This window comes from Tamandua tetradactyla, chromosome 21, assembly GCF_023851605.1.
Source record: "Tamandua tetradactyla isolate mTamTet1 chromosome 21, mTamTet1.pri, whole genome shotgun sequence".
NCBI classification, from domain to species: Eukaryota; Metazoa; Chordata; class Mammalia; order Pilosa; family Myrmecophagidae; genus Tamandua; species Tamandua tetradactyla.
Genome location: NC_135347.1, coordinates 9,727,857 through 9,744,545, shown reverse-complemented (window position 1 = coordinate 9,744,545; position 16,689 = coordinate 9,727,857). Strand labels below are relative to the sequence as shown.

The 16,689-nt window shown below is 37.8% G+C and overlaps 1 protein-coding gene across 3 annotated transcripts in view; it reads right to left on the bottom strand.

The window, feature by feature from the left end:
- DTWD2 (DTW motif tRNA-uridine aminocarboxypropyltransferase 2) overlaps positions 1 to 16,689 on the bottom strand; it is a 210,072-nt gene that overhangs the window by 16,341 nt on the left and 177,042 nt on the right. The window lies entirely within an intron of this gene.

Below are 16,689 nucleotides of genomic sequence, written 5' to 3'. Positions count from 1 at the left end.
AGGCATGGTTGATAGAATCAATACTCTCATGGTTGAGCTCCATCTGCAGCCGACCCCTCCTGTAGGAAGATTTTTGATGACTGATTGAATCTCTACTTGTGATTGGTTTGTTGAGAGCTTCTACTTCTTCCTGAGTTAGTGTAACTTGTTTGTGTGTTTCCAGGAATTTGTCCATTTCATCTATGTTGTCCAGTTTGTTGGTGTATAGTTGTTCAAAATATCCTCTTATAATTTCTTATATTTCTTCAGGGTCTGTGGTAACACACCCCTTCTCATTTCTGATTTGGTTTATTTACATCCGCTCTCTTTTTTTCTTTGCCAGTGGCCCCTCAATTTTACTGATTTTCTTAAAGAAACTTTTGGTTTTACTGATTCTTTCTATCATTCTTTTGCTCTCCCATTCATTAAACTCTGCTTTAATCTTTGTTATTCGTTTCTCCTATTTGCTTTGGGCTTAGTTTGCTGGTCTTTCTCAAGTTCCTCCAGGTGTGCTGTTAAGTCCTCGATTTTTGCTCTTTCTTGTTTTTTAATATAGGCATTTAGGGCAATAAATTTCCCTCTCAGCACAGTCTTTGCCATATCCCATAAGTTCTGATAAGATGTATTCTCATTTTTATTCATCTCCAGATAGCTGATTTCTCTAGCAATTTCTTCTTTGACCCACTGCTTGTTTAAGACTGTGTTATTTAATCTCCATATATTTGTGAATGTTCTCGTTCTTTGGTGGTTATGGAGATCCAACTTCATCCCGTTGTGATCAGAGAAAGTGCTTTGAATAATTTCAAGGTTTTTAAGTTTATAAAGACCTGTTTTGTGCCCAGCATATGATCTATCTTACAGAATGTTCCATGAGCACTAGAGAAGAATGTATATCCTTGTGCTTTGTGGTGCAATGACCTATATGTGTCTGTTAGGTCTAATTCATTTATCAAGTTATTTAACTTCTCTATCTCCTTTTTGATCTTCTGTCCGGTTGTTCTATCTATAGAGGAGAGTGGTGTATTGAAGTCTCCTATTCTTGTTGAAACATCTATCACTCCCTTCAGTTTTGCTAATGTCAGTCTCATTTGCTTTGGAGCTCCTTGATTGGGAGCATACACATTTATGATTGTTATATCTTCTTGGTGAATTCACCCTTTAATTAGTATATAGGGTTCTTCTTTGTCTCTTATGATGTCTTTACATTTAAAGTCTATCGTGTCTAATATTTGTATAGCTACCCCTGCTTTCTCTTCATTACAACTTGCATGGAAAATCTTTTTCCATCCTTTCACTTTCAATATATCTGTATCCTTGTGTCTAAGATGAGTCTCTTGTAAACAGCATATAGCTGGATTATGTTTCTTAATCCATTCTGCCATTCTGTATCTTTCAATTGGTAAGTTTAGTCCGTTAACATTCAGAGTTATTACTGAAAATGCATTTATTGAATGCACCATCATATCTTTTTTATTTTGTCAGATCTATATATCTTTTCCCTCTTTCTCTTGGTATTCTTTAAATAACCCTTAGTGGTACTCTTCAATCCTGCGCCCTACTCTAGACCTTTCTCTCCTGTCTTTTTTCGTTTTCAGCCAGCAGAACTCTTTTTAGTATTTCTTGTAGGGTCAGTTTCTTGTTGACAAATTCTTTTAGGACTTCTTTGTCTGTGAAAACTTCAATCTCCCCCTCAGTTTTGAAGGACAACTTGGCTGGGTATAGAATTCTTAGCTAGAAGTCTTCCTCCTTCAGGATCTTGAACATATTACACCACTGCCAGTTTGCCTCCATGGTGCTAGTTGAGCAGACTGAACTCAGTCTTATTTTATTTTCCTTGTATGTAGTAGATTGTTTTTCTCTTGCTGCTTTCAGGATTTTCTGCTTCTCTTTAGTATGTGCCAGAGTGATGAGTATATGCCCTGGGGAAGGCCTATTTGGATTTATTCTGTTGGGAATTTGTTGGGCTTCTTTGACTTGTATATTTACATCCTTTATAAGTATTGGGAAGTTTTCCCCCATTATACCCTCAACTACTCTTCCTAGCCCTTTACTCCTCTCTTCTTCTGGGACACCAATGATTCTTATACTTGTGCGCTTATTTTGTCTATCATTTCCCTGAGATTCAATCCAAATTTTTTCATCTTTTTTTGCCATTTGTTGTTTTGAGTCTTTGAAGTCAGTTATCCTGTTCTCCATGTCACCTATTCTTTCTTCTGTCTCTTCAAATCTGGTGCTGTTGTGCCACTGGTATGTTTTTTTATAAATCAAGAAGTTACCTTTACTCAAGAAGGACCGATGAAGTTCAGGGTTTCACTCTCAGCTGGAAAGGCACATGGCAAACATGGTGATGTCCAGTACATTTCTCTCCAGGCTTCCTGCTTCATGAAGCTCTCCCAGGGGCATTTTCCTTCTTCATCTCCAAAGGTCTTGGGCAGTGTGAGCTCTCATGCTTTTCTTGTCTCTCTGTGGCTCCAAAAAGGGACTATAAAAACAAAAAAATTTGGTTACTGGTTCCTATATTTCTGAAAAGTTAAGTTGTGGGAATTTTAATTGGTATTGCATTGAATGTATACATCAATTTGGGTAGGATTGACATCTTAACTACATTTAGTCTTCCAATCCATGAAGACCATATGCTCTTCCATTTATTTAGGTCTCTCGTGATTTCTTTTAGCAATGTCTTGTAGTTTTCTGTGCATAGGTCTATTGTATACTTAGTTAAATTTATTACCAAATATTTGATTCTTTTGGTTCCTATAGATAATGAATTTTTTTCTTGATTTCCTCCTTAGATTACTCATTATTAGTGTATAGAAGCACTACTAATTTTGGGGTGTTGATCTTGTATGTTGCCACTTTGCTTTTTTCATTTATCAGTTCTAGTAGTTTTGCTGTGGATTTTTTGGGATTTCCGACATACAGTACCATATCATCTGCAAACAGTGAGAATTTTACTTCTTCCTTTCCAATTCTAGACACCTTTTATTTATTTTTCTTGTCTAATTGTTCCAGCTAGAACTTCTAGCACAATGTTGAATAACAATGGTGACAGTGGGCATCTTTGTCTTGCTCCTGATTTAGAGGGACAGCTTTCAGTCTCTTCCCTTGGAGGATAATATTAGTTGTGGGTTTTCCATATATTCCCTTTACCATGTTGAGGAAGTTCCCTTCTATTCCTATCCTTTGAAGTGTTTTCATCAAGAAAGGATATTGAATTTTGTCAAATGCCTTTGCTGAATCAATCAAAATGATCATGTGGTTTTTCTGCTTTGATTTGTTGATATGGCATATTATATATTAATTGATTTTCTTATGTTGAACCCTCCTTGCATACCTGGAATAAATCCTACTTGTTCATGGTGTATAATTCTTTTAATGTTGCTGGATTCGATTTGCAATTACTTTGCTGAGGATTTTTTGCAAAGATATTCATTAGAGAGATTGATCTGTAATTTTCTTTCTTTTTTTTTTGTAGTAGCTTTGTCTAGCTTTGTTATTAGGTTGATGTTGGCTTTATAGAATGAGTTAGGTAGCCTTCCCTCTTCTTCAATTCTTTTGAAGCATTTGAGTAGGATTGGTACTAATTGTTTCTTTTTGCTTAACGTCAAAGAATTGTCCACTTAAAATGGTCACAAAAAATATTTTTATTGATAAATCTTAACATACAAACATACGAACATTCTTAACACACAAACATTCCATATATGGGGTACAATCAATGGCTCACAATATCATCACATAGTTGTGTATTCATCACCATGATCATTTTTTATAACATTTGTAACACTCCAGAAAAAGAAATAAAAAAGAAACTCATACATACAGTACTCCTTACCCCTCCCTCCCACTGACCCACTGAACTTGGGTATTTTCATCTACCCAAAGATATTTTAACCCCTGTCCCCCCATTGTTTATTTTTTATCATGTTTTTTGCTCATCTGTCCATACCTGAGATAAAAGGAGCATCAGGCACAAGGTTTTCACAATCACACAGCCATATTGAAAAAGTTATATCATTACACAATCGTCTTCAAGAATCAAGCTACTGGAATACTGCTCTACAGTTTCAGATACTTCCCTCCAACCACTCCAGTACATCATAAACTAAAAAGGGGTACCTATATACTGTGTAAAAATAACCTCCAGGATAACTCTCCACTCTGTTTGAAATCTCTCAACCACTGAACCTTTCTCTTTTCTCATTTCTCTCTCCCCCCTTGTGCTGGTTTGAAAGGATTATGTACCCTAGAAAAGCCATGTTTTAATCCTGATCCATCTTGTAGAGGCAAATGTTTCTTTTAATCCCTGTTATCTCCACAGAAACATGACTCACCCAATTGTGGGTATTAAATTTTGATTGGAGAGAAATGTGACTCCACCCATTCCAGGTGGGTCTTCATTAGTTTGCTGGAATCCTTTAAAACAGGAAGCATTTTGAAACTTGAGAGCTATGGGAGAGCCACGAGAACCATGAGAGCCCACACTGCCAAAGACCTTTGGAGATGAAGAAGGAAAATGCCCCTGGGAGAGAGCTTCATGAAACAGGAAGCCTAAAGAGAAAGGTACCAGACATCACCATGTTTGCCATGTGCCTTTCCAGTTGAGAAAGAAACCCTGAACTTGAACGGCCCTTCTTGAGTAAAGGTAACTTCTTGTTGGTGCCTTAATTTGGACAATTTACAGACTTGTTTTAATTGGGACATTTTCATGGACTTATGATTGTAAACTTGCAATTTAATAAATTCCCCCCTTGTAAAAGCATTCTGTTTCTGGTATATTGCAGTCATGCAGCAAGCAAACTAGAGCACCCCTTTTTGTCAAGAACATTTTATTTTCTCAATCTCTTGATGCTGGGTCCTGGCTCATCCCAGCATTTTGGTTCCACACTGCCAGGGAAATGTGCACCCCCGGGATTCCTGTCCCATGCAGTGGAGGGAGGGGCAGTGAGTTCATTTGCCACATCAGTTTAGAGAGGCCACACCTGAGCAACAAAAGAGGTTCTCTGGGGATAAGTCTTAGGCCTAACTTTAAGTAAGCTTAGCCTATCCTTTGCAGGAATAAATTTCGTAGTGGTGAACCCTAAGATTGAAAGCTCAGCCTACTAATTCTTTCCTGAATGCTTGGTAGAATTCACATGTGAAGTCATCTGGCCCTGGACTTTTCTTTTTTGGGAGCTTCTTGAAGAATAATTCAATTTCTTTACTTGTGACTGAATTGATAAGGTCGTCTATTTTTTCTCAAGTCAATTATAGGTGTTCATGCCTTTCTAGGAAGTTGTCCATTTCATTCATATTGTCTAGTTTATTAGCATATAGTTACTCATAGTGTCCTCTCATTACCTCCTTTACGTTTGTGGGGTTAGTGGTTATGTCTTCTGTGCTGGTTTGAAAGGATGTATGTCCCCTAGAAAAGCCATGTTTTAATCAAAATCCCATTTCATAAAGGCAGAATAATTCCTGTTCAATACTTTATGTTTGAAACTGTAATCAGATCATCTCCCTGGAGATTTGATTTAATCATGAGTAGTTGTTAAGCTGGATTAGGTGGCGACATGTCTCCATCCATTTGGGTTGGGTCTTATAAAGAGATTCAGAGAGAGCAGAGCAGAACAACATAGCCATGAGAAGACCTTTGGAGATGAAGAAGGAAAATGCCTCCCGGGGAGCTTCATGAAACAGGAAGCCAGGAGAAGAAGCTAGCAGATGATTCCATGTTTGCCATGTGCCCTTACAACTGAGAGAGAAACCCTGAACTTCATCAGCCTTCTTGAACCAAGGTATCTTTTCCTGGATGCCTTTGATTGGGTATGTCTATAGAGTTGGTTTAATTTGGACATTTCCTCAGCCTTAGAACTGTAAACTAGCAACTCATTAAATTTCCTTTTTTAAAAGCCATTCCATTTCTGGTATATTGCATTCCAGCAGCTAGCAAACTAGAACAGATTTTGGTATCTGAGGAGTGGGGTGCTGCTGCAATTTGTAGATACAAAACACATTGGAACAGTTTTTTAAATGGATAAAGGAAAGAATCTGGAGGAGCTGTGAGAAGCCTGATGGAGAAGACCTAGAATGTTTTGAAGAGACTGTGGGTAGAAACGTGGACTCTAAAGATATCTCTGACCAGGCTCTAGACAGAAATGAGGCATATGCTATTTCAAACTGGGAGGAAGGCGATCCTTAGTTTAAAATAGCAGATAATCTAGTAAAATTGACCAGTGGCTTTGGCTGGAAGGCAGATTTTTAAAGCCATGAACTTGGATAATTAGCAGAAGAGATCTCCAAATTAAATGTGGAAAGTACAGTCTGGTTACTCCTCACAGCTTATAGTGAAATACAACAGGATAGAGATAAGCTTATAACTGAACTCTTGGGTACAAAGAAACCAGAAATTGATGTCCTGGTAAATTCTGGGCTTGCAGGAAGGGAGACCCCAAGAACAGTGCTCCATGTGAGGATTTGGCCAGATGTGGAACCAGTCAGTCATTTCAGAGAAAGCAAGATTCGGACTTGGAATTATTCAGAAAGGATTTGTGGAAACTCCTTATGTCTGATGGGCACGATCCAAAGCTACTGCATAGAAAGCCAACGAGAGTGCTGTGGGACCTGTATAAACACAGCCATGCCAGTCTGGACTGGGAGGTTCAGAGAAGGGACACATTGGAGGAAAAATAACTTCAGAGGCAAAACCATGGAGGCTGAGGTCTGAAGTCAAGAAGCCTCAGGCCAGGAGAACGGACCCACCCAAGCCCGTGAAGAGGGTGAGTTTGCCCCAGAAGCAGAGTATGGGCCTTCCACTTCACTGCAGTATAAGAGTCATGCTGCCTCAGGCCTTGGAGAGGGTGAAGCACATTCCTTGGGGTTTGCAGAGAACCTGGCTGCCACCACATGGAGGGGTTGAATGTGTGCCCTGGAGATGGCAGAGAGCCTGGGTGTGGCCCCAATGCTTGCAGAGGATGGAGCTGAGAAAAAGGTGGTCTCCCCAATGTCCCCCAAGGTTGCATTTGAACAGACACAGGCCTCTGCATAGGCCCTTGGAAAGGGTGAGACTGATGCTTTCAGAAGCCCTGAGGATAAATGACTCTCAGACTTTGAAATCTAATGGCTATCTATTCCTCTCAATTCCTCTTTGAGCTCTCTTCCAGATCCTCTGCAGTAGAAACAGTGGTGCCCAGTGATGTCTGGCAGGGAGAAATTAAAACTACAGGATCATGTGCTACAGGATCACATGCTCTCACTTTGCTGGCCAATATCTGGCTCAGTACTGAGCAGTATACTTCACCACACTTGTATTGGAAGATTCCTGTGGCTGTCCCTGTCTGCAATCATACCCCCTTCAAGGACTGGGTTCCCTGCCGTTGCTTCCCTTGAGGGTGGGAAATTGGCACCAGGTGCATCGGGTGGAATTACTCACAGTCTCTGTCCACAGTTTCTCAGTCTCTTTGTCCCGAACTTCCCTGGGCATTGTTCTGACCTCCCCTGTTCCCTGGATGCCCAAACAGTTGATCTAGACAATTTCAGCTGTGGGGAGAGAAGTAGATTCTACAGCTCCTTCCTTAATCTTCCACTATGAAAGTTCCTCTTTGTGGTACTGCTCGTTGACTTGTTTGCTGCCCACGTCTCTTTTGACCTGGGTCCCCATGTCTACATATATATATATATATATATATGTTGGGATCCAACTCACTGCTGTGTCTTTATAGTCTTGGTTCCCTGTGGGAGGTAAAAGAGATCAGCCACTGCTTCTGAGCACTTCCTAAGCTGCATGGGACCAAATGAGGTGGAGGGAAGAATCTTGGCCAGTCTGGGATGAAAGCTTCCAAGCTGACAGTTTTCTCTTTCTTATCTTAGGTGTTTGTGGAGTCCTTTTCTATCCTCTACTTACCTCCAGAGTTCTGAGCAAGTGAGCTTTGCCCTTTTTTTCACTGAATCTTTGGGGATGTTTCTTCAGGAGATATCATATGACCATGTTTATGATGTCCTTTCTCCTCTGGCATTTTACTACAAGCAAAGAGAAACCTGGTTTTCTTTACTACTTTACATATGCAGTTTAGAAATTTCTTCAACTAAATGTCCAAACTCATCACTGTCAAATTCTGCCTTCCATTCAATATCAGTACTCAATTTTGCTAAATTCTCTGCCACTTTTTAACACGGATTGCCTTTCTTCCATTTTCTAACAACAGATTCATCATATCTGTCTAAGGCCTCACTGTAAGTAATTTAAGTGGTCCATATTTCTACCAACAGTCTCTTCAAAGCAATATAAGCCTTTTCTATTGAACAGTTCACAATTCTTCCTGCCTCTACCCATTACCAAATTCCAAAGCTGTTTTCACATTTTTGTTATTTGCAACAGCAGCACCCCATTCTGAGTACCAAAATCTGTTTTTGTTTTCTAGGCTGCTGAAACCAAGTACAACAAAATGGTTCCACTTGAGCAATGGGAATTTAATTGCTTATGGTTAGGGATGTCCAAATCAAGAAAGGAGATGCTTTCTTCCCAAAGACCAGTGCTGGCAATCCTTGACTCTTCTGTCAAATGGCATGTCACATGGTAGTATCTATTGGGCTCTCCCTTCTCTTCCAGGTTTGAATTTTGGCTTCATGTTTCAGCGGCATTTTCTCTCACCCTGTATTCGTACTGTTTAGAAAGGACTCGTAATAGAATTAAAACCCAGCCTGAATAAAGTGGGTGACATTTAATTGCATTTGTCTAATCAAAAGGTCTTACTTAGAATGAGTATTTACACCCCAAAAATAGATTAAGTTTAAAGACAAGTTTTTCTAGACTACACAGAGCTTTAAACCACCACATACCTGAAATTAATCAATTGTGTAATATTAGATGAGTCACTTAAACTTGTTAAGATTTAATTTTATAACCTGAAAATTTGGGATAGGACCAGTCCTTGCAGTAATAAAATTTTTATGATTCTTTTAAAAAAAAGTCATCTAAACCTATGTCAAAAATGCAGCATAATATGATAAATTCAGACACAGAGTGTGCAATATACAATTACGCATATAATACTTATGCAAAACTTCTAGATTATTCATTAATAAACAACCCAGTGGTGCATGAAAAGTGGAGTTCAAGAGATGGGCAAGAAGATATTCATGAACATTAAACCTCTACTGGGGAACACAAAAAAAGGCTTGAAAGAAAATGAAATGTAAAATTTGTAAGTAAAGGAAGGAGTCAGTGTTGTAAATATATTAATTCTTCTTAAATTAATCTATAAATTCAATGAGAATACCAATGAAATTATTACTGTTGTTATTAGAATTGAAAATAAAAATATTTTTAGTCAGAAAAATTGAGAAAATTCTGAAGAATGTAACAAGGACTACCTCTACCGGATGTTAAAATATCCTTAAAGACCTTAAAAATAAAAAATAAAAAAATTATGCTGGCCCCCAAATAGGCAGATCAACAAAGCAGAATAAAAGGGCATGAAGAAATGATATATGCACTTTATAGGAAACATGTGCCCTTTATTCCAATACTGAATAGCACAAAGAATCTAATATATCTCAAAGTAACAATCATAAAGAACAAATTCAATCCACAAGTACAAGACTTTAAATAACCCCATTAGGGAAAAAATATTTTACTTACAAGTATGCTACAGTTAAGCATCTTTTTTTCCAGTCAATTGTTTATATTATCCACTTTTTATCTTTTTTGCAAGACAGTTTTTTCAGGGCAGCAGATGGATTAAGAACTCTGTGGACCCAGACCGGCTTCAAAATCAGGCCTGACACTTTCTAACACTGTGGACTTGAGTTACTTAACCTCTCTGCCTTCCATTTCCTTAACTAAGTACTGTAGAAGCAGGTAAGGGAAATGTTTATGGTTAACTGACTATGGCAGCCTAAGGCCAAGAATCTACTCTCTCCCATCCAAAATTCCTCAAATTGACAGGAAGACAAGAAATAGACACAAATGTGCAGTCATCCATAACAACACTTAAAAAACATAAAAAGGGACACCAGTTGATCAGATATTGTTCGAACAGAACCTAAAATTGTGGAACTGTAACCCATACCAAACTCTGAAATCTGTTTTAATAATTACTTGTTAAAATGTACTTTGAAATTTATTGCTTTTTTGTACATATGTTATATTTCACAGAAAAAAAACTAAAAAATTTAATCTCTGCTTATCAAATCTACAAGAATATTTTTAATAAAATTTTTTCAAAGGCACTAAAATTTTAGCAAAATGTACACTTCTCACTTTCTGCATTTATATACATATACTACAATAATTTCTTCTGTATGCACATCAAAAATACCTTCCCTCAATTGGTGCCTTGTCTTTACATTCTCTTAAAAGCTTCTTCTTAAGAGCATAAGTTTTTAATTTTGATGTAAGTCCAAATCACTTTGTTCTTCCAGAAACTGTGTTTTTAGTAAAGCCCAAGGTCACAAAGAAAAATTCTTCCTAGGGTTCTAGCCCTACCTATACATGCACCTCCTGCAAATAACAGGCCAAGAAAAACACACCTCATACAAAGATGAGAGAGAAAGAGGGAAAGAACAAAGAAAAAATAAAGGAAGAAAGAAAAATGAAAGAAACAAGCACAGGATCTATACAATGTTATTACCAGAAAAATAAAAAGAAAAGGAAACAACAACAGAAAGGGCTAAGGAGGAATAATTTAACATCATGCAAGGAAGTACTAAGTCATTGCTTTGTTAGGCTGAAATGTAATCCTTAAAAATAGTTTTTGAGGAAACAATGTAAAGCATCACTCAGCTTTCCACTGAAAATCAAGGTCTTCTGACTTCAGAAATAAATGGATCATTCTGTTACTATTTGATGGTAACCTGAAACACTGTACAATCCACCAAAAGAAACTGAATGCCACTATACATAATACCAATAAAAAATATTTGAGTGCTCACTATGTGCCAGCAGCTATGCTGAATGCTTTTCATGTATTAAAATTCACAACCAGCTATGAAGTAAACACTATTATTATTATTACCATTTTCCAAATGAGGAAACTAAGGACAGAGAGGTAACTTACCAAATCAAACAGCAAATAAGTTATAGAACCAGATACAAAGCCAAGCAGCCTAATATCAGGATCTGGGCTCATACGCACTATATAATACAGCTTGTTCTACATACTTCATTCACTAAATAGCATAAACGCTAAAAAGATAGTTTTTTATATACTCTTCAATGATTCAAAATTTTATAAACTTTAAGGTCTTAGATTGTAAACTGATTTCAAATATTCATTTAAGTCTCTATATATCTTTGAAAACATGTGGATCTTAGTTTTAGATGAATACAATCCGAAGGATATAAATTAAAGCAAAACACCAAAAGTTAAAATCCCGATTTCATGAATTTTGTGCCTTAATTACATGCATTACTCTCTTTAATTCAGAAGACAAATGCACAGATAAAAAGGTTTTTAAAATGTGTACAGTTCATTATTAAGCAGGTAGAAGAACAGAGCAGAAATATGTGGAGGAACTAAATGTGAAATTCTAGAGGGTGAAAAATGCCTACATATTTATATAACGATTATATCAATAATGAGATTTCATTGCATTAAAAAATGCAATGAAATAAATCTTACAATATCTGTTCTTCTTTTTGAATAAATTTGGTTAATTTTTTTCTTTTTTTTTCCATTTATCTTCTGGTTGTTCTCCAAACCTATTAAAACTTTCCCTGAGTCTTTAAAAAAAACTATTTCTTATTAGTATGGCAAAAAATTGGAAAGTCAAATATTTTTTAGCCATCTGTTCCCACTATTCAATCCATTTTACTTCATAAACAGAAAGTTTTATCCACTATGCCCTATAATTGAGGCACATAATCATACCAGCTGTCTAACTATGCAATGCATGCCTGTTATGCAAACAGTTCTTCTTTCTCTGAATTAATTGTATCTACTGGGCCAATTTAATGCTGTGCTTCTCTAGCACTATCTTTGCCAAATGTTACAGCTGCTGAAAAAAGAAGTCTACAGTGCATACACTACCACTCACAGCCTACTCTCCTTTGTGGCTACGCAGAACATCTCTGAATAATGTACATTTCTGAAAGAATACAAGCAATTAGAGGATTCATCTCTGTCAGTGTCATAACATGATTCACTGTAAGTTACTGTAACTGATACACACATGCGCAAAGCCATTTCCATGTTTAGATACCTTTAGATATGTTTGCAACCCAGTAAGATTCCCCAGTTCAAGGCATTACTATTTAATAAATACATCAAAAGCATTAAAATCTTACTAACAGAGTGGTTGAAGTGATTAGGAAAACCGAGAAACTACCAGTGAAAGAATTAAGACCAAACTACCCCTACTTCAAACTTCTCTTAACCTCAAGCACTGAGAAAATGCTGACAAATTTTTATGCAAGGAAAACAAATAACATAGTTCAGCACTGTCTAATAAAAGTACATTGCGACTTTGGGAAAAGATGGCGGCTTAGTAAAACGCGCGGATCTTAGTTTCTCCTCCAGAACAGCTACTAGGGGAGTAGAAACGATACAGAACAGCTCCCAAAGCCACGACAGAGATAAAAAAGACAGCGTACCCCATCCTGGAACGGCTGGCTAGCTGAGAGAACCCACTCTGGTGAGATCGCCGAGGGGCGCGGGCTTCACCGGGTGGGGCGGCAAGCGGCCGGAGTCACTCCCTTCCCCCTTCCCGGGCCGGCTGGGAGAATTGGACAGGGGGTCCCCTCAAACCGCAGCAGTTGGCGCCGACACCACGCACGGCCCCCCGGACCAACTGAGAGAATTGGATCGGAAACCCCCAGGCCGAGGAGAACAGTGACGGGGAGGGGGAGCCCCTTCCAAACCCATGATTCCCCAGGAACGGTGCACACTCCCGGGCGGGCTGCTGCGGCTGGCACCCTCCCGCCACGCTTGGCGCCCCGGGCCGATTAGGAAATTCGGAAGGGCACTTTCCCAGGCTGCGGCAGCCAGCGACCCTCCCCGCGTTCGGACCCCGGGCCGGCCGGCACTCTTCCAAGCCGTTTCGGCTAGCGAACCTCCCGGACGGCGAGAGTTTTCCAAAGTTAAAGGACCCACAGCACATTTTACTGGTGGGACCCGCAGACAAACGTGTGCCACGAACGCCACCTACTGGACAGGATAAGAAAAACAGAACTCAGAGATTTCACAGTAAAATCTTCCAAACTTTTGGATCCAACACCCAGGGAAATCTGTCTAAATGCGCAGACGTCAGCAGAAGATAAAGGATCACGCTCAAAAAATTGAAAATATGGCCCAGTCAAAGGAACAAACCAATAGTTCAAATGAGATACAGGAGCTGAGGCAAGTAATGCTGAATATACGAACAGAAATGGAAAACCTCTTCAAAAATGAAATCGACAAATTGAGGGAGGACATGAAGAAGACATGGGCTGAACATAAAGAAGAAATAGAAAAACTGAAAAAACAAATCACAGAACTTATGGAAGTGAAGGACAAAGTAGAAAAGATGGAAAAAACAAGGGATACCTACAATGATAGATTCAAAGAGACAGAAGATAGAATTAGTGATTTGGAGGATGGAACATCTGAATTCCAAAAACAAACAGAAATTACCGGGAAAAGAATGGAAAAATTTGAACAGGGTATCAGGGAACTCAAGGACAATATGAAGCGCACAAATATACGTGTTGTGGGGTTCCCAGAAGGAGAAGAGAAGGGAAAAGGAGGAGAAAAACTAATGGAAGAAATTATCACTGAAAATTTCCCAACTCTTATGAAAGACCTGAAATTACAGATCCAAGAAGTGCAGCACACCCCAAAGAGATTAGACCCAAGTAGGCGTTCTCGAAGACACTTAATAGTTAGAATATCAGAGGTCAAAGAGAAACAGAGGATCTTGAAAGCAGCAAGAGAAAAACAATCCATCACATACAAGGTAAACCCAATAAGACTATGTGTAGATTTCTCAGCAGAAACCATGGAGGCTAGAAGACAGTGGGATGATATATTAAATTACTAAAAGAGAAAAACTGCCAACCAAGACTCCTATATCCAGCAAAACTGTCCTTCAAAAATGAGGGAGAAATTAAAACATTCTCAGACAAAAAAGTCACTGAGAGAATTTGTGACCAAGAGAGCAGCTCTGCAAGAAATACTAAAGGGAGCACTAGAGTCAGAAACGAAAAGAGAGAAGAGAGAGGTATGGAGAAGAGTGTAGAAAGAAGGAAAGTCAGATATGATATATATAATACAAAAGGCAAAATGGTAGAGGAAAATATTATCCAAACAGTAATAACACTAAATGTTAACGGACTGAATTCCCCAATCAAAAGACATAGAATGGCAGAATGGATTAAAAAACAGGATCCTTCTATATGCTGTCTACAGGAAACACAACTTAGACCCAAAGATAAACATAGGTTGAAAGTGAAAGGTTGGGAAAAGATATTTCATGCAAATAACAACCAGAAAAGAGCAGGAGTGGCTACAATAATATCCAACAAGTTAGACTTCAAATGTAAAACAGTCAAAAGAGACAAAGAAGGACACTATATACTAATAAAAGGAACAATTAAACAAGAAGACATAACAATCATAAATATTTACGCACCGAACCAGAATGCCCCAAAATACGTGAGGAATACACTGCAAACACTGAAAAGGGAAATAAACACAAATACCATAATAGTTGGAGACTTCAATTCCCCACTCTCTTCAATGGACAGAACATCTAGACAGAGGATGAATAAAGAAATAGAGAATCTGAATATTACTATAAATGAGCTAGACTTAACAAACATTTATAGGACATTACATCCCACAACAGCAGGATACACCTTTTTCTCAAGTGCTCATGGATCATGCTCAAAGATAGACCATATGCTGGGTCACAAAGCAAGTCTTAACAAATTTAAAAAGATTGAAATCATACACAACACTTTCTCGGATCATAAAGGAATGAAGTTGGAAACCAATAATAGGTGGAGTGCCAGAAAATTCACAAATACGTGGAGGCTCAACAACACACTCTTAAACAACGAGTGGGTCAAAGAAGAAATTGCAAGAGAAATTAGTAAATACCTCGAGGCGAATGAAAATGAAAACACAACATATCAAAACTTATGGGATGCAGCAAAGGCAGTGCTAAGAGGGAAATTTATTGCCCTAAATGCCTATATCAGAAAAGAAGAAAAGGCAAAAATGCAGGAATTAACTGTTCACTTGGAAGAACTGGAGAAAGAACAGCAAACTAATCCCAAAGCAAGCAAAAGGAAAGAAATAATAAAGATTAGAACAGAAATAAATGAAATTGAAAACATGAAAACAATAGAGAAAATCAATAAGGCCAGAAGTTGGTTCTATGAGAAAATCAATAAGATTGATGGACCCTTAGCAAGATTGACAAAAAGAAGAAGAGAGAGGATGCAAATAAATAAGATCAGAAATGGAAGAGGAGACATAACTACTGACCTCACAGAAATAAAAGAGGTAATAACAGGATACTATGAACAACTTTACGCTAATAAATACAACAATTTAGATGAAATGTACGGGTTCCTGGAAAGACATGAACAACCAACTTTGACTCAAGAAGAAATAGATGACCTCAACAAACCAATCACAAGTAAAGAGATTGAATTAGTCATTCAAAAGCTTCCTAAAAAGAAAAGTCCAGGACCAGATGGCTTCACATGTGAATTCTACCAAACATTCCAGAAAGAATTAGTACCAACTCTCCTCAAACACTTCAAAAAAATTGAAGTGGAGGGAAAACTACCTAATTCATTCTATGAAGTCAACATCACCCTCATACCAAAACCAGGCAAAGATATTACAAAAAAAGAAAACTACAGACCAATCTGTCTAATGAATATAGATGCAAAAATCCTCAATAAAATTCTAGCAAATCGTATCCAACAACACATTAAAAGAATTATACATCATGACCAAGTAGGATTCATCCCAGGTATGCAAGGATGGTTCAACATAAGAAAATCAATTAATGGAATACACCATATCAACAAATCAAAGCAGAAAAATCACATGATCATCTCAATTGATGCAGAGAAGGCATTTGACAAGATTCAACATCCTTTCCTGTTGAAAACACTTCAAAAGATAGGAATACAAGGGAACTTCCTTAAAATGATAGAGGGAATATATGAAAAACCCACAGCTAATATCATTCTCAATGGGGAAAAATTGAAAACTTTCCCCCTAAGATCAGGAACAAGACAAGGATGTCCACTATCACAACTATTATTCAACATTGTGCTGGAGGTTCTAGCCAGAGCAATTAGACAAGAAAAAGAAATACAAGGCATCAAAATTGGAAAGGAAGAAGTAAAACTATCACTCTTTGCAGATGATATGATACCATACGTCGAAAACCCAGAAAAATCCACAACAAAACTACTAGAGCTAATAAATGAATACAGCAAAGTAGCAGGTTACAAGATCAACATTCAAAAATCTGTAGCATTTCTATACACTAGCAATGAACAAGCTGAGGGGGAAATCAAGAAACGAATCCCATTTACAATTGCAACTAAAAGAATAAAATACCTAGGAATAAATTTAACTAAAGAGACAAAAAACCTATGTAAAGAAAACTACAAAAAACTGCTAAAAGAAATCACAGAAGACCTAAATAGATGGAAGGGCATACCGTGTTCATGGATTGGAAGACTAAATATAGTTAAGATGTCAATCCTACCTAAATTGATTTACAGAT